At 38.3% G+C, this 18,648-nt stretch overlaps 1 protein-coding gene across 7 annotated transcripts in view; it reads left to right on the plus strand.

The window, feature by feature from the left end:
• The window catches only part of LOC117171614 (WD repeat-containing protein 13-like), a 138,985-nt gene that overhangs the window by 28,721 nt on the left and 91,616 nt on the right, over positions 1-18,648 (plus strand). For 2 of the 7 annotated variants that reach the window (XM_033359078.1, XM_033359079.1), the window contains one exon: positions 1,815-2,013. The exons of 4 other annotated variants lie outside the window; for them this stretch is intronic. The gene's annotated coding sequence lies outside the window, so the exon portion shown is untranslated. Of the gene's footprint in view, positions 1-1,796; positions 2,014-18,648 lie in introns of all 7 variants that reach the window. One more of the 7 variants, XM_033359080.1, reaches the window with a different exon arrangement.

Here is an 18,648-nt window from a genome sequence, read left to right on the forward strand (position 1 = left end):
ATAAAAAAAAATACGTGTCTCTTATTTTTCGATGTATTACAACATATTGCAGTTTCATCAAAATCGGTGAGGGACACCTGGGATAGTTTCCTTGTAAGAAAGCATCCAGAGTTGACTCTTGTCGCCTCCAACGCTAGCGACCACTCTTAATTGTATACCCACAACATCATCGCAGGGGGTTTCAAACGTATTGGATTGACTTATAACATCCTAATCTCATCAGACACTCAACTTAGTCCATGGCTATGATGTATAACCGGGTTCACCCGACTAAAAATTTGAATAAAAGAAATAATAATAATAACCAGACTGACGGTAGTAAAAAGACTCCACTAGAGGCTTTTAAGGATGGGGGAGGTCATCCGAACACGAAGGCTTCTACTGATAGTAAGATAAAGGACGACGCTCCGGTGAGAGACCAAAAAGAAGTTGTCTACTTTAATTGTGACCAGCCTGGACATACCTGAAGGGTTGTGCAGCTCGTAGGAGGTTCCGCTGTTATAAACGCAGAGCAGTGGGCTTTATAACTAGGGATTGCCCAAAGTCTTCGGGAAACGCCAAGGAGGAGCAGTAAGCATGGTCATTGCTGTTTCTCAGTCACTAGCTACCGTGACTGAAATCTCGGCTAGCCCGATTAAACCCATCCCTAGAGTCAGGCACAACTCAAGCGATCGTTCGGAAACTAGGGACTCTCATATACCCAAAGACCCTTTTAACACCGCGACACTGTCCCAGACTAATGTTAGGGCCGATTGAGAAACCTCAAAGTGGCCTTATTCCTCAGATACAGGTTCTAAAAGCGCGGCATTTCAGGCCACAATCGATATGAAAAGAATTCAGGGAATCCATATGTCCGACGACGAACTAGGTTTCGGGACATCATCGGCCATTGATAGCAGTGCAAGCGGAACTGAGCCTATAGAAATGGTAATAGAAGCCTAGATCCACGATAACCCTGATTACAAGCCATGTCACCGCGTAGACGTATTTGTTGGCCTAAGTCAATATAGATCCCACTTCCTTCCAGATGATATACGTTGAGGTGATTAGGATGCAAACGGATAGTATATCGGGGGCAGAATTGATTAGCGAAAAAGTAGAGCCTACCGAAGTGGCAAATAGGATACACGTATTAGCAACTATCGACTCAGTCCCATTGGACACTCATGGGTATGACTGATATAAATTGACCCTTACTATATATTCAGCTCTGTGATGGAAGCAAATGTTTACAATTTTCATTTTTATTTTCAAATCACCGTGAAACTTTCATAAAGAAAACCAAATCATGGATAACGACACTGTGTGCAAATCATGAAATGAATTACGGGGTTAACGGTCTAAAGATCGTGCGAAAAAGATTTTCAACAAAGAAAAGCAGTGGCGGTGCTATGGCAATTATTGTTTTCCTGTATCACTTTATCGACGAACCCCCATTCTATGATAGACATTAGTTTTTGAGTATATGTCACTACTTACAGATCAGAAGGGGGATTAGATCTTTTTTGGTAGAAGAGCTGGAATGCTATAGTAATAGTGGGAGGATCACATCTAATAGTGTTTTTCCGTAACATTTTTCCAAAGGTTTTCATTTTCGGATGAAGCTGAGTCTTAACTATATGTTCCAACGTGAAGCACGGTCGACAGTCATTAGTTTTTCACAGTGTATTTTGTACAATTGTTGAGTGTAAAAAATTTAGCTGTGTTCTGTGAGGAGTTTATCAGTGTATATTAAAGTTATAAGTTTGAGTGTACAATAAACATTAATAATGTAAATGGATAATCAAACTAACTAGGAAGTGATTACTCATCAGAGAGAAGATGACAGAATGCTTCTTCTTGCCACGTTGGAAGGGTACATCACCCACTGTGATTCACTAGGGCAACTTGGTGCAGTTGTGCAAACAGCCATACAAAGGAAGGGTGACATACTTTTACTGATGACATTGAGGAAATATTTGAAAATGCAGAGAGAGACAAACTCTGCAATAAATAATATACAAACTCTCATTGGTATGTAAAACTCTTTTTAATGTTTTATTATTACATTTTTATAAACGTGAATTCTCTTTTTGTTGAAGCTGAAATTCAGAGCAATAAATCCAGAAAAGTTTTGGATGCCGATGCGGTACATTATAAAAGAATTAGGAATCAGACGGAGGCAGATTCCTAAGAAAAACCTGTAGAATTAATTAAAAAGAGGGGCCATTCTGATTCAATGGTAAAAGCTGTGTGCTTAAAGAAGCAAAAAGGCTCATAAGAATTTATGTTTGGTGAGGGAAGTGTAGCACGAGATCCTAGAGTCACTAAAAAATATTATAAAAAAATGGACAGTAACATAGTAATACAAACTGATGATGACGAAACGGACTTTGACGAGGACATTATACCAGATTCGCAAATTAGAAAAACAAGCGGAGCAATTAGTGCAGCAGAATAGACATAAACAAAAGGATGATAGAGAAAAAGTTAGATAAGACAAAATGCAAGAAAAATAAAAAATTAAGATGGCAAAAGAAAGGAAAATCAGATTAAAGAAAATTTCACAAAATAGAGAGGCAAATTTAAAAAAGGAGCGTAAATTGAAAAATGAGAATATAAACAGAGAGCTTGCAAAACAAGATAGACTGACAAAAGCTCAAAGAAAACAGGATGAATACAGGGCAAAGATGGTTTCAAAGGGAAATCTCGAGGATGTCCAGAAGAAACAAAGAAAAGTTCTTCAGGAAGTACAAAAGGAGCAGAAAATGCGTAAACAAATGAACGAATCTACATCTGAATTAAAAAGAAAAGGCAATGCGAATTATACGAATATATACATAACTTATATTGCAAAACTCCGGTCTATAAAGAATGAATAATTTTTAATGATTATTTTTTTAGAAGTTCAAAATAGTGTGAAAAACACATTATTGACTCAAGAAGGGTCAAATAGGAAGCAAAGGCCAATTGATCTAACGGCAGCTGCAGACATTAGAGCGATTGCAGGCCCATCCAAAGTTATGGAGGTTAGCTTATCTCCCACAGCACAAGACTCTCATGGCCAGTCGATGGCTGATGAAGCTGTCGGAAGTCTCTCGGAAGATTTACATGATGCTCAACCACAAGGTAGGAATGAGAGAGACATTTTAGCTCCCTCTATAATAAAAACAAATTAAACTGACCAATATGTAAGAAAGTTCGACAAAAATGGAAGGAAATTAACTTTCAGAATTGTATCTCCTGGGGAGAATAATCCAGTTTTTTGGTGGAATTAGCCTTTTTAGAGCTATACAATTGTATAGTCTCGCGGTGCAAGGAAACTGATGGAGTGGGTATTGTGTTTGGATCGGATGGGGATAAAAAAAAAGGAGTTGCCTGGAAAGCATATTTACCCCTTACTTTTGTAGTAGAGATTACACGCGTGAGTGTAATAGCAGGAAAACGCCGTGTGAAGCTAACTAGCAAAGTTTTTAAAAAATCAGTTTATACTAGAGCTAAACATAATAACACGTGTTTACCACAGGACATCGTAGTAGCGATTGCGAATACAAATCGGCAGACTGATTCAAATAATAACAATTTTAAAAAAGAGTATAGAAGAAAAGTGATAGGGATAAGCTCAAAGCACAAATTAGGGCAGCTTAAAAGCTTACAAGAGATGCTGGTGTGATAATACCAGATATTGGATGTGGCCTGTCTGAGCTAATTGCATATCATAAATATCTGGCAAAAGCTCAGATTACAATGAAAGTTTTTAATTTCAAAGATTTCGAGAGAGGGCGGGATAATGCTATTTACGAGAGTAGTTTAGAAGTCACAAATATAGGTAGTGAGATCAAACACAATTTTTTTTTACTTTATGGAGGTTCTTCCAATTTCCATTATAGTGCCATACTAAATTTAATCGGGGCTGGCGCAGCAAAGAAGTTTTGTGTGCCTTGTAATAAGTCTCGTTTTAAACAATCTGATCACAGATGCACAATGAAATGTGATGCGTGTTTTAGTTCGCCGTCATGTAAGGTCAATGGTAACATGAATGAAAAAAATGATAATATCAAATGTGGAGACTGTCGACGGTATTTTTATGGAGTCGAGTGTTTCAGGAAACATTTAATTACCAATTCACAGTCTACAGCAAAATGTATTTGTGCTGTATTACAAATATGCAATGGCTGTTCAAAGTTACTTAACTCTGAGAAAACCAAGAAAGGGGAGGTACATAAATGTGACTTCTCTGATTGTATAACGTGTAAAAAACTTTGCTCAATTAATCATTTTTGTTTTATGGAACCCTTACAAATTGAAAAAGATAAAAGAGGAAAGTCAAAAACTGAAAAGGTTGCATACATTTTTTATGACTTTGAAACACAGCAGTGTGAAAAGGCCGAAGGTGATGAATCAACCAAGATTCATAAACCAATTTGTGTGTAGCACAGCAGGTTTGTGAAGATTGTATAAACGATCCTGATCCTAACGTAAAATCTCAATGGTGTGGTGTACGTCAGTATATTTTCGATAAAGATCCTGTAACTTAGTTCACCGAGTTGGCTATTCGTGATTTGAAGCATTTTGATGAGACCGTATGCAAAGCACCCAATGCGAAAGGTTTCGATGCTCAATTCATTCTTAGATAACTTATTAAGAATAGAGGTACGAATGAACCGCCTGAGCTTATTTTAAATGTTACTAGCGTAATTTTGCTAAAAGTAAAAAAAACACGATTTATCGATAGTATTAATTATCTACACATGCCATTAGGTACTATGCCGGCAGCCTTCGGTTTAGAAGAGGCAAAGAAAGGTACATTTCCACACCTCTTCAATACACCACAGAATGAGTGATATGTAGGTAAATTACCTGATACACATTTTTACTCCCCAGATACAATGTCCTTAGAGGGGCGTAAAGAATTTGTCAAGTTACTAGGGTTGATCCTTTTGTCGAAAGTGTCACCATTGCTTCAGCTTGCTCAGTAGTTTTTAGGAAAAATGATTTAAAGTCTGACACAATAGGTGTCCTACCATATGGGGGTTATCGGTTAGCAAATAAGCACTCGAAAAAGGCTATCGAATGGCTTCTATGTGTAGAGCGTGAATTAGACATAGAAATCATTCATACTGGCCGAACTCTAGAATACCGACTACCTGAAGGTATAATAGTTGATGGCTATTATGAGGATACGCTTAGAAATAAAAAAAAAAATGTTTCTCAGTTTCACGCTTGTTACTGGCACGGTTGTCCTAGGTATAATCAAACTAATCGTCATAAAAAAATAGGTGTGGGTAAAAATTCTGAGAGCATGAGTGACTGTTTTGAGCGTACACGAGCCCAAACTGAACTACTCCGAGAAAAGGGATACAAAGTAGTTGAGATGTGGAAGTGTGACTTTGATAGTTTAAAATCCAGAGATTCTGAATTGAGAGAGTTCTTAAAAGACCATCCTCTTCTAAAGCACGTGCCCTTAATCCTCGCGATGCTTTCTACGGGTGAAGAACAGGAAATACATTTTCCTATTATCAGGCAAGATACAATATAAAAATCTCTTATCTGGATGTTTGTTCCTTATATCTATTTATTTCAAAATTTGGAAAATTTCCCATAGGCTACAGAAAGATTGTCCACATGCAGATAATATCAGTAAGAAAGAAATAGGGGGAACATGGGTTTCTGATGAACTCAATGTATCTGTCGAAAATGGGTACAAAATAACATCGATTTTTGATATTTGTCAATATGTGACAACTCACTATGACCCTGACTCAAAAATCGGCGGTTTGTTTGTACAATACATGAATATATTTTTTAAGCTAAAACATGAAGCCAGTGGATATCCTTCAGATTGTACCACTGATGAGAGTGAAGAAGCATATGTGAAACAAATTTTAGATTTAGAGGATATACAGCTCGATCCGGAAAACATAAAAAAATCCTGGTTTACGATCACTGGCTAAGCTTTGTTCGAATTTTTTCGAGTTAAATTCGGACAACGTTAAAATATTTCGAAAACAGAAATATTAGATACACAAAAGGTTTTAATTGACATGATTGAAAGTCCGGATAAAGTTCTTACCAATATCTTACCAGTAGACCTGGAAAATATTTATGCATCGTGGATGTATACAGACGACGCTGTAGCCCCATCGCCTATTAACAACGTAGTGATAGACGCATACACAACAGCTCAGGTTTGTTTAAAATTGTATTCTTACTTGAAAAAACTAGATCGTCGTATTATCTATTTTGATACGGATTCTGTCATTTTTCCTAGTAATAACCAGGCAGGTTAATGTACCCCAGCTACAAGATGTTTAATAGGCGACATGACGGATGAGTTTAAAGTTTCTGGTTCGGGAAGCTATATTTCGATATACTTTTGTCTCGGGTAGACCAAAATTATATGTCTTTAAAGCACGGTCACCTGATGGCAAGCAGCGCCATGTTTGCAAAGTGAAAGGTATTACTCTAAATTATAAAAATTCCAAAGTCATAAACTTTGACTCTATTTGTGATCTTGTCGTTAATAAGTCTGCTCCGATTCATTTAAATTATAGAGCTATTCGTAGAACTGAATATCATCAAGTAATCACGAAAGATGAGCATAAAACTGTAAACCTGTTTACACTAACAGAAGGCTAATTAAAAATCACGATTCTGTCGTGTATTTACTCCTTGTGCTTTCAGAAAAAAAAAGAAAACAAAAAATGAAATGAAATACTATTACGAAGGAGCGAATGGATTACGGGGTTTAAGTTGCCCGTTAGGCTTCACCTTTTCTTTTTACTCATTTCCGGAGGTTCCAAACTAATAAACCATCCCTGAAGGGAGTGCCCTATTTATATTCTTATGTGGTGCACGATACTTTGATTACTCCCGAACTGATCTCCCTAATCCTTGTAGTTGTGAAATTTGGTTGTGTTCTATGAACGGAATGAAACGACTTTATTTCCCTTGTTTCTTTTTTTAAGATTTAGAAATCTAGAGGCTTCATTCAAAAACACTTGAAAATTATTCTAAACACAACTTGTATTTGCTTAAAAAATAAGCAACTTTGTCTTCTAGGTCTACACAACAGTTTCCATATTTCACTACCCGATTCACCTTCCCACCGAAAGAAAAGAGATACGAGGGGGAGAGAGAGATGTACACAAATGTGAAAGCAATTTTTAATATAATAATCTCTGACTTTTTTGAACAGATGATCTGCTATCGCGGAGCGTCGTCTACCACTTTTTCACTCGCGTGACCAGCGCGCAAACTATCACTCCACTCTAGTCCTTTAACCCCTTTTAACTCTGGTTGCACACAGCTAATATGTTTTGAATTTATCAGATTTCCATCTATTGGTTTTTCAAATTTAACGTCTCAAAAACACTCTTTGTTAGACACTGCCGTTCCGAATTTCATACTTATGGGAGTGATAACCCGCGTACCGAGTCCCGCGCAAGTTAAAATGCCGACTTGCAAGTTGGATTTTAATTCGAATCTTTCCTCTGGGACAATTAGTCCGATATCGGGAAGAAGTGATGAACGACTGCCTGAAGGTAACGGGTAGGATATACCTCATAGGCAATGGTATGGATAATTTAGGCAGACTCTTGATGAAAATATTAAACTCATTCATTTATGTCGTTTGCTATCCTAGTTAGTGAACAAATTAGTTTTTTTTTATTTGTCGGCTAATAGATTTTAAGAAGAAGTGGGTGAAATTACTATCAGTTATTACCAATATTATTGGAATTTTGATTTTCATCATATGATCTTAAATTTGAAATTTGGGTAGCTAACAGAAAGTCATTGATTTTATTCTTATGGATTTTTAATATTCATTAACAATTGACATTGTTAATTAACATTTAGTGGTCTCGCGGAACGCTGGGAGTATCCGGCGATCACGAGTGACAAGAAGTGGCACGAGTTCATAGGCGGGGAAGACAGCGAGGATCGTTACTATTGTCCAGCCCGCGCGTGGAGTAATTAGCTAGATCTCTGTCCACCGCTCTTTGTCCCTCTGTCCATCTCGTTGTTTTCAATATAGTTCGCATAGGAGAATAGACGGCCTTGGTCACGGTGCAGTATATGTGGCGTGCGCCGAGGAAAGGGGCCTTACTCTGAAAAGTGAAATTTTTCAGGACGAGCGGTTGAAGTCGAGTCGATAGAGCGGACTCTTAGGAGAGAGGGAAGACTCACGAAATCTTCCCTTTCCACTCCCACTACATTCTCGTGGAAGGAGATAGGTCGTAGACGCGGCTCACGGACTGGGTATAGAGGAGACGCGTCGATGGTATGGTGAGTAGGTGGGAGATGTTTCACGGAATCTCGAGCTCTCGAGCCAAAGCCCTATTACTCGGGTACCTAACAACTCAATTATTAGCAATAATAACGCTCGGATATTTTCTCCGATGGTTTAATTAAAAAGAGCAGCTCAAAAACTATCAAAATGTGTAAGAACCTTGATTTCATTTTTTTTAGAATAAGCTCCCTTTCTTCTGCGCACGTCACATATGTGTGACGCGTGGGTACTGTGATAGTGAGCGATGAAAAGTTTGAATTGCGCACCCACACAGAGTCCACCGTAACAAAACTGTTTTATTCTGTTAATAAAAGATTCTATGTTAAAAGTACTAAGAGATTAAAATTCTGGTATTTGAATATTAATGATCAAGGAAAACATTTCTGGAAACTAAAAATTACGTACAGTTAGAAAGAGGGAGGGAGGGGCTAGTTATATTTTGCGAAGGGTTTTTACAAGTGGCGGGGGGTGGGGGAGGCTTAGTGAGGGCATATAATCCTTTACGTAATTTAAGTGCGGCTTCTTTTTGAAATTAAGTAAAATTTGAAATGAAAATTTAAACTACAATCTTGTACTTCACTTTCAGAGTCAGCCAAAAACTGTTCTCATTTTCGAGGACTATGCTTAAGAAGCTTAAGATTGATTATGTTTTTTATTATGTTAATTGACAAAAGTACTCTTTAGTTTTTCAAAGCCTTGTAACTTATCAAGTTTATATTATTGGCAATTTTGTGTATTGTCAATATTTATATTAATTTATCTTTATGAATAAGTGTTAATTTTTCTTCAAACTTTGTGAAAAAATCTATAATGGTTCAGTTTATTCGAAAATATAAAACTTAGAAGTTTACAATACGGATTGAGAAAATATTGTATTTGTGTTTTAATAAAATTTATGTTCTTATTTATGTAGAAAGCTTCTTATTGCAAAATTCATCATTGTTTAATGTTGTGATGTTTCGTCTTTATGAGATTTCTGCGATTGAAAATTTTTCACATTATCGACATCGCCCATTTCAAAGCTATTTTTATTTTCCTTGTTATTTAAAGAATATTTGAAGTCATGTGATTTCCCAATTTGAGTGTGTGATGATAGCCTTGTCGCTTGAGAAAAATAGTGTGCAAGCAGCAGTGAATCGCGACAGATCGTAGTCCGATCTTTTCGGATCAGTAAAGTGATTAACTGAATAAAGACATTAATTATTACATCTTACAAAAATGTCTATATAAACGAGTGAGTGAGTGATCTGTGTGGTTCTAAAAAATGGTTTTAGTCTGCCAAGTATTCTATATTTAAAATAAAACTTGAACTTATTATTATTTTTAACGATTCTTCTCTGTCTATCCTGATCTGCCAAAATAAATATTTATAAACATAAACATTAAACAAAATGGTCCTTCGAGCCGGATTGAAGATCGTGAAAAAACATTAAAAAGTGTGAAATTGGTATTGAAAAGAACAAAGTCAGAAATCTTATTGAGTGAAAGCACAGGAACGAGGTGGAAAATATGACGGCCTTAGGTCACACCGAAAGGAAAAGCTGGTGACAGGATCTTCGCGCGTACTGTAAGGCAGTCGTCCTTCTCCAAACAGTCTGTACTGTACTCTTTCATGCTGTTATTCTTCACTGGATCGTTCTTTCATTATTCTTCACCTGAAGGAAGAAATAACAGGTTTGCCAGCTGATATTTGGATCATTGTCAACACACTTAATGTTAGACTTCATCGATTACTAATCTTCTTCAGTGGTAAGATGACAACTTTAATTTACCCATAATGAGAGAGGCTCGTTCTGGCGAACAAAATAATAATTCAGACCGTAGTATTTCAGTGATGATTTATTGACATTTTATTCATAATTATGCTCTAGTACACTCACATTTGCTCGCTTTGTCAGAGTGCTTTAAAACTGAAGTAAATAAGTTCTTTAGTTTGCAATAAGACATTTCAATTTTATCTGAATTTTCAGCAATAGTCAATTTCAATTGCTCCTTTTGTTAAAATGGATCCATTATTCTCTGAGTTATCAGAGATTTCTCAGGCGATTCTACGCACTGAAACCAATTTGAAGAAAATTTGAAAAGCCTGTCTAACAGTGGCAACTGTCAAATCACGCATAGAACTTCTTGACCAACGCTGGAAGAGTTGTGAAACCCTGCACCTGGAAATTGAAGCTGGAACTACGTCGTCTGAGCGTGAGAAATTGGAATATTTCACAAAGTCTAAGTATCTCGCTATTGAAGATGCTTATCTCAATGCGCGAGATTTTTTATATAAACAATTGGTCTTGCTTACTCCTGAGACTGAGGCTAATTAAAATTTCAAATCAGTCTCAAATTATTCGTCATGATTCCTTGCCTGTTAAACTTCCTCAAATCACTTTACCGGAGTTTTCAGGAGACTACAAGGATTGGCAGAATTTCCGCGATTTATTTAATGCTTTGATAATTCAAAACGATTCCTTGTCAAATGTAACAAGATTACACTATTTGAAATTGTCCTTAAAGGGCGAAGCTGAAGGTTTTTAAAGACATGTTTCGATAACTGATGCTAACTTTATCTCCACTTGGGAGTCGCTAAAGACCAGATTTGACAACAAAAGAGCTTTAATCTCAACTCATTCACAAGCCTTTATCAATCTTCCTGATGTGTCGAATAATATTCTGGAAAACTTAAAAAACTTACGCATTAAACAAATGAGTCATTGGCGGCTCTCAAAAATCTTAAATGCTTAACAGAACATTGGAGTGATTTACTTATTTTTATAATGCTTAAAAAGTTTGATATTGGTACTCTCAAGGAATGGGAGATGCATATTGGTTCTAGCACTGATTATCCTACTTATCAGCAACTTGACTCATTTTTGGAGACTCGCATACCTATTTTGGAGGCTATTATAGCTTCAAAACCTGGTCCAAGTTCTCAAGAAAAGAGTTGGACTTCAAAACAATCGGGAGTTAGGAGTCACAATGCAACTTCTAGCTCAAAGTGTCTCCTTTGTAAGGATAATCACTCTTTATTCAAATGCAACCAATTCAAAGCTCTGTCTGTGGACTAGGGAAGTTGCTACAAATAATCATAGTTGTTATAATTGTCTCACGCCTGGACATCGAACACATAATTGTGTTAGTAAATTCAAATGATACAACTGCGGTAGAAGACATAATTCCCCGTTGCATTCAGATGATTATAATTGAAATCCCACCTTACGACCAACTGACTCTGCATCGGGTAATTCTCAATTGGCTGTTTAAGGTTCTCTCGCGTCAACATCAAATGATCCCGGCAATTCCACCCTGGAGGTGGGCGTGAATCATGTTTCGATTGAAGAAGCAGACGATAAAGTTTCGTTTCATTTTCTGAATAATCATTCAAATTTATCGCGCTCAACCTTACTCGCGCCGGCTGTTATTTCCTTCCAAGCTGAAAATGGAAGAAGTCAAAGATTTAGAGTTTTGCTGGACCAAGGATCTGAATGTTGTTTTATTGCCGAGAGAGCAATTAAAATATTAAGTCCACGCTACAAAAAGCTTAAAGCAGTAGTATATGGGGTTGGAGGAGTTAATATTGGTTCTTCAAGAAAGTTAGCAGAATTTAATTTAATTCCTTTACAAAAGAACTGTCCTAAGGTCTACATCCAAGCTTTAGTATTATTACACCTTACATCATATACTCCTCCTGTAAGATCTAATGTGGGAATGAAGATTTTTTAAAAGAGTTAGGGTTAGCACATCGAAATCCGTTTAGCTCCCATCAACTTGATTTGATTTTAGGAGCCGATAAATATGGCTCATGTTTACTTCTTGGTTTCTAACAGGGTATATTGGGTTCTCTTACTGCGCAAAGTACCGTTTTTGGTTGGATATTATCTGGGCCGGTCTCAGTCACAAATAAAATAGAAATTAACATTGCAGTTACAGCACATCAGGCTATTTCAGCAGAAGTCTTGCACGAAGACTTCACCAGATTCTGGGAGTTGGAGGAAGTTCCCTTTAAAAATACTTTGACAGATGACGAAATGTTTTGTGATAAGCATTTCGCCACGAATTACCAACGAACAAAAGACGGACGTTACATGATACGCTTACCTTTCAAAAACGGTCCTCCCATAAAAATAGGTGCATCTCTGGAGAGAGCTAAGATCGTTTTGAATAAAGTAATTCGTCGTTTATTGGAGAAATCGGAATTGTTGTTAAAATATTCCAGTTTCTTAGCAGAATATGAAAGCCTTGCGCACGTGAAACTTCTTCAAGAAAAGGAATTTGAAAGTTTTCCACAAACTGTGTGTTTGCCTCATCACCCTATCTTAAGAGAAAGCAGTTCCAGTACTAAGTTGAGGATTGTTTTCAACGCTTCGAGTTTAACTGCCAATAATTCTTCCTTGAATTCTCATCATTACATCGGTCCCAAGATTCTTAATGATTTGGTTTCAATCATTATGAATTGGAGATCACATCGCTTTTTTTATCTGGCTGACATTGAAAAAATGTTTAAGCAAATTCTAGTTTACCCTCGGGATTGCGACTTTCAAAGAATTGTCTGGATTTCTCCTGATAAAAGGCTCGTCGCTTATAGATTTTTAACTGTTACTTACGGTACTGCCTGTGCTCCTTATTTGACTAACAAAGTTGTTAAGCAGTTAGGTTATGATGAAGGAAGTAGATTTCCCTTAGCCCAAACTATATTAGAAAATAATATTTACGTCGATGTTTTGTTTGATGCAGATAGTCAGATTGAGACTAAACATGCGCGAGCTCAAGTAATACTGTGATTAGAAGCTGGCGTTTTCCATTTGCGAAAATGGGCCGCAAATGAACCAGAACTATTGGAAAATTGTCCCTTGGGAGAACATGATGATCTTAAAATTCAATGGTTTAATTATCATGGTTCTCCGTAAAAATTAGAAGCACTTAAAGGCCCCAGATGGACACGACAACTGCAGAAAAACACTGAATTCGAGATTCATGGCTTTTCTGACGCTTCGTCAAAAGCTTATTCAACTTCCATTTACATTAAAATCCTTAGTGAAGATTTTAAACAGGCTCCTGTTTGCCTAATGTCAAATATGTATAAATTCCTCGTTTGGAGTTTTGTGGAGCTGCGTTGCTAAATAAGACACCTTAGTTTGTCATGGAAACTTTGTCATTGGATAAAATACCTGTTTACTGTTACACTGATTCCGTAACAGTTTTGGCTTGGCTAGAAAAACATCCTTCCAATTGGCCTGTGTTTGTTGCCAATAGAGTTTTCCTAATTTATGAGCTGGTGAAAATACGGGCCAAATGCTGATGGGTTGAAGGAAACTTTTTCCACCAGAAGGTTTTGAGACGATCTGGTTCCGTTGCGGAATAGTTCTTCATCCCCCCTAATACTTTTTTAACATCCTCGGTAGTGATGGGTGGGCATTATGCATCACGTGTTATGAGGGTATCACACAGATCCTTCAAGCTCTCGAAAATACTTCGACCTCCCCTGGCTTGGGAAGGTTGGCCGACAGTAACTGGAGGGTCTTGGAAGAGTCTCGATTGGTCAGAGAGTAACTGTTGATTTTCTCTAACCCACGTTTCCGTCCGCTATAGACTTCTTTAGCGTTAGATAGTATGCGTATTATCTCAACAACATGCTGCCTGCTGGTCACCCGCATTAACTTGTTAAGTGTGTGATGCCGGGTCCGGAGGTCGCGGGCGAACTTTCGAACCTTGGCGGTAAAATTCTTTCCAGATGTGATGTGGTCGGATTCTTCGGAAAAATGTCCACGAAGCTCGTCATCCATTTCAGCCAGATCTTTAGACTTGAGAGAAACCTTGGTGTAGATGTTTCTCCGGGTCATAGAGCATCGTGCTTCCTCTTTTGGATGCCTGCACGCGGTTGATCTTAGTGTCGCCTCTCTTTCTTTGTTACCGGCTTGTTCTAGCTCTGGTAGAGTAGTTGTTTGGCTTACATAGCCTTTTTTTTGGAGTAGTTCGGCATGGTTTCGCAGACGTTGATGAGAAAAGTGCGATAGCTCCGGGTGTTTCTCGCACCACAGAGCATGCAGCCGTGACATGTAACCCCGTTCAGGGGCCACGCTCGCATTGTAGCACTCTAGCAAGACGTGATTCAGTCGCTTCATCCACCTAAAGGTCCTAAGATTCCGCCAATCCATCGCATTGAATCCATCTTCATTGACTCCTCCAGCTCTAGAGTGGTCGGCATTGTTGGCCGACACATTGTCGGGAGCCCTGCGCGTTCTGTTGTTTTGAACAGCACTTACTACAACTATGTTTGGTGTTGCCATTGTTGTTCCCATGAGAAGCTAGGGAAAGGGGTTCGTCCATTTTTGTAGAGCCCCGCATGCAAGGATAAGGCTGCGTACTCTGAGAGGTCGCCCTGTATCTCAGATTCACCGTTATAGACATCTAACCCAGGTTCCATTCAGCTTTCGGCACGGTTTCCACACCTCCGCTTGGGGGTAATTCCTTCGGGACCACCCGTGAACAATTTTATGTGACTGCCTATTTATTTTTGTAACCAAATTCAGCAGAAACCTTTGATACAGGGACCCTCTATCCACAACCCGAAGACGCGTTCGGTGGCTTTGACGTAGGCCCTTCGGTTTTATTCACCGGGAGCGGGTCCTAATCTGGAAAATTGCACCCGCTCCCAGCGAAATCGCGGTAAAATTTCAGCCACAACCCCGTCTCACGACCGTGAGATAGGTGGTTACAGTCTGTAAAGGAATCAATACGACGATCCAGCGAAAGCCTCGTGCACCGTAAGAACGCGGAGCGACCCAAGGACCCAATGCCTTCTGCATTTTTCCCGCAAGTCTTTTAGCATATTGTTGAAACGCAGGGTTGCTTTTGAGACCATTAGCAAGTGAAAGCTTGGCACCTCCAAGAGGGCCGATGATAAGGACGATTAGTTCAACAGAATATGCCGGGTACAATCGTTGCAACTCCCTTATAAGGTCTCGATACCTCCCTTTCTTTTCATTCTCCAGCGCAAAGGTGTCGTATAGCGCTTCTATGAACGAGCTCAGGATCTTTAGGGATGCCATTAAGCTTTCCTCGCTTCAAAAAAACCTTGGCGCATTTGTCTAACCCAAATTCCATTCCAATTTCCTTAGTATATCGTTCGACAATCCCTAGAGCTAGATGTAGTTGCTCCTTGTTTTTAGCATAAATCTTAAGATCGTCCATGTAAAATACATGAGTTACCTTGTACTTTCGATCTGCAGGTTTTCCGCATAAGTACCTGTCGGAATGGCGAAGTGCTAGAGATAGTGGCAATAATGTAAGGCAAAATAGGAGTGGGCTTATTGTGTCGCCCTGAAAGACACCTCTCTGAATGGTGACCTTGTTAGTTGTCACACGATTTTTTGTAGATGAGGTAGTCAGTCTTGTTCTCCAAAGCAACATTAATCTCTCTATGCACCTAGCTACTTGCGGATGAACCTTTAAGATTTCCAAAAGACAGATGATAAGTCTATTGGAGGTCGAATCAAAAGCTTTCCGATAATCAATCTAGGCCATCGATAGGTCACACTGGTAGAATGCTGCATCTTTGCAGACACATCTATCGATGAGCAGGTTCTCCCGACACCCGGCTACGCCTTTCTTTGAGCCTCGTTGTTCATACATTTCTTGCCACACAGGTTCAATTGTCCTAACAATCCTATCATTTAGGATAGCTGTGAATATCTTATAAAGTGTGTTCAGACAAGTTATTGGCCTGTAATTCTTCGGGTCAGCTGAGTTTCCTATTTTCGGCAAAGGTATTGTGCGCCCTTCCACCAACATTTCCGGAAGCGGCTCTTCCAACTTCAAATATGAGGTGAAAATACGGACCAAATGTTGATGGGTTGAAGGAAACTTCTTACACCAGAAGGTTTTGATACAATCTGGTCCCGGTGCGGAATAGTTCTTCATCCCTCCTAATACTTTTTTCACCTCCTCTTTAGTGATGGGTGGGCATTCTTTATCAGGTGTTATGGGGGCAACACATAACTCCTTGAAGCTATTTATATTTTCTGAGTCTTCGTCCAGTCTATGCTGCACTTCGTAGACTTCTCTCCAAATTACTTCGAACTCCTCTGTTTTGGGTGGTTGTTCGACAGTAACTGGAGGGTCTTGGAAGAGTCGAGATGGGTCAGAGAGAAACTGTTGATTTTCTCTGACCCACCTCTCCCTCCGCTCTAGACTTCTCTTAGCGTCAGATAGTATACGTATTCTCTCAACAATATGCTGCCTGATGGTTAGTAGCTTTGACTTGTTAAATGTGTGATAACGGGTCCGTAGTTCGCGCGCGAACCTGTGAACCTTGGCGATAAAATTCCTGACAGATGTGATATAGTCAATCTCACACTGAATGCGGGACGCGTACTTCTTGCCCAGCCTATCTTTACAGCAAGTTGATGCATTCGTCTTTTGGTCTTATGATCAACCGTTTGTTTTGTTTTACGGTTCGCATCGGCCAAAGCTCTCGTTGCATTATACAATCATTAGTTCACAATTACCACTATTATAAATATTCTAATAAACGAATTGTGTTATTTCATGTTGTTTGAAGATATTTTGGTAATCAAACAACTTTCAAATGAATGTTAAATTATAATAATTATCTGAAAATAATAAAATGTTACATATATTTATTGTTCATACAAATATTATAAACGAATTAAAAGTTTTAGCGTTTCCATCGAAAGAGATAAGTTTCTCTGCTAAATCATGTTGCAACTTTCTAAATGGTTATAATTCATCAAGAAAGTGCAACAGTTTAAGCAGAATAAACATTAGAATGTCTATATAATAACATGACTCCAGCTACTTTGTAATTTTTTTCCTTTTCATATGATCAATTGGAGTTTCACGTCGAATTCACCAACTAAAATCAGCAAGCATTCCTTCAGACCATTGTCCATTTTAGCGTCTTTCTATATGCAGCAGGTCTTGGTGAAACCTTTTACCATTTTCATCTGATACAGCACCAATATTTTCAGGATAGAAATCTATGTGTGAGTCAAAAAACGAATTTTGACAGACGTGTTGCACTTGAGAGCTTTATAAGCAGAAACAAGTTCTTGAATAATTTGCTGGAAATTATCAGCTTTTTTCTTTCTAAGAAAACCATGACATACTCTTACAAAGGCATCTCATGCTGTTTTTGCTACTTTATTCAGCTTATTGTCAAAAATTTCGTTCTTTATGAGCTCTGGGATTTGTGGGCCTAAAGAAATCCCTTCTTTCAATTTCGCCTTACTGACACGGTGAAATTTTATTTTAAGGTACTGAAAGCCTTTACCATCCTTGTTCATAGCTTTAACAAAGTTTTTCATGAGACCTAGCTTTATATGAAGTGGGGGGAGAAAATTTTTTTCACTTGGCAAGAATATTTCCTCAGCCATATTTTTAACTCCGGGTGTTAAATTCACTCATTTTGGCCAACTCTTCACTACGAAAAGTTCATCTCTTGCGCGACCGTCCCATTCGCGTAAAAAAACAATGGTTCCATAAAAATTGTGAATATTTTATTTTCTCAAGTAAGATTTTGATATTTCCGTAGTTTTCTTTCATATTTGTTGCATGTGCGAAAGAGAATGATGGATATTTATCCCCGTTGTGAAGTAAAATAGCTTTCAAGCTTGTTTTGGACGCATCAATAAAAAGTCACCACTCAGACCTTTCAGGAAACCCCAGTTGTTGTAAAAGAGATTCAGCATTATCACAAAACAGTAAATCATTGCCTTTAGTAAAATAACTTATAAAGTCCTCTTGTCTCTTACGAAAGTATGAGACTCTTGTACCTTTATCCAAAAAATTCCCTTGTTTTAATCTTGACCCAAGTAATTGAGAACTAGATTTTCATAGTTCTGAGTCTATAACAAGATCATTCAAATCAGGCGGTTTAAGAAGTACAGGTTTCTTTGATCGACTTGTTCCAGATAAAGTATATGAAGATGAAGAAGTACCTGTAGAAAGGAAACTCGTTTGAGCTGTAAACTACAGTTACTTTCATTCCTCATCAGCTGATCTTATTTTGGAGGTACTGGAGGCAGAGAATCCTTAGTAGTAATAACTGGTCTTCTTGCAGAGGAAACCTTTGGATATATAATTTTTTTTTTTCCCCCTTTTGTGATTGTCCCGCAGAAGTAGCAATCGGTTTCAAGCCTTTTAGGTTGACTCCAGATCATCAGTGTAGTAAATGGCATAGTTTTGTGACTTCCATTAAACCAGGCTCGGAACGTTCTTAAACAGCTGAACTTCGTAGACTTCTCTCCCAAATACTTCGACCGCCTCTGGTTTCGGTGGGTGTTCGACAGTAACTGGAGGGTCTTGGAAGAGTCGAGATGGGTCAGAGAGAAACTGTTGATTTTCTCTGACCCACCTCTCCCTCC

The sequence above is a fragment of the Belonocnema kinseyi genome, chromosome 4, assembly GCF_010883055.1.
Source record: "Belonocnema kinseyi isolate 2016_QV_RU_SX_M_011 chromosome 4, B_treatae_v1, whole genome shotgun sequence".
Classification (NCBI taxonomy): Eukaryota; Metazoa; Arthropoda; class Insecta; order Hymenoptera; family Cynipidae; genus Belonocnema; species Belonocnema kinseyi.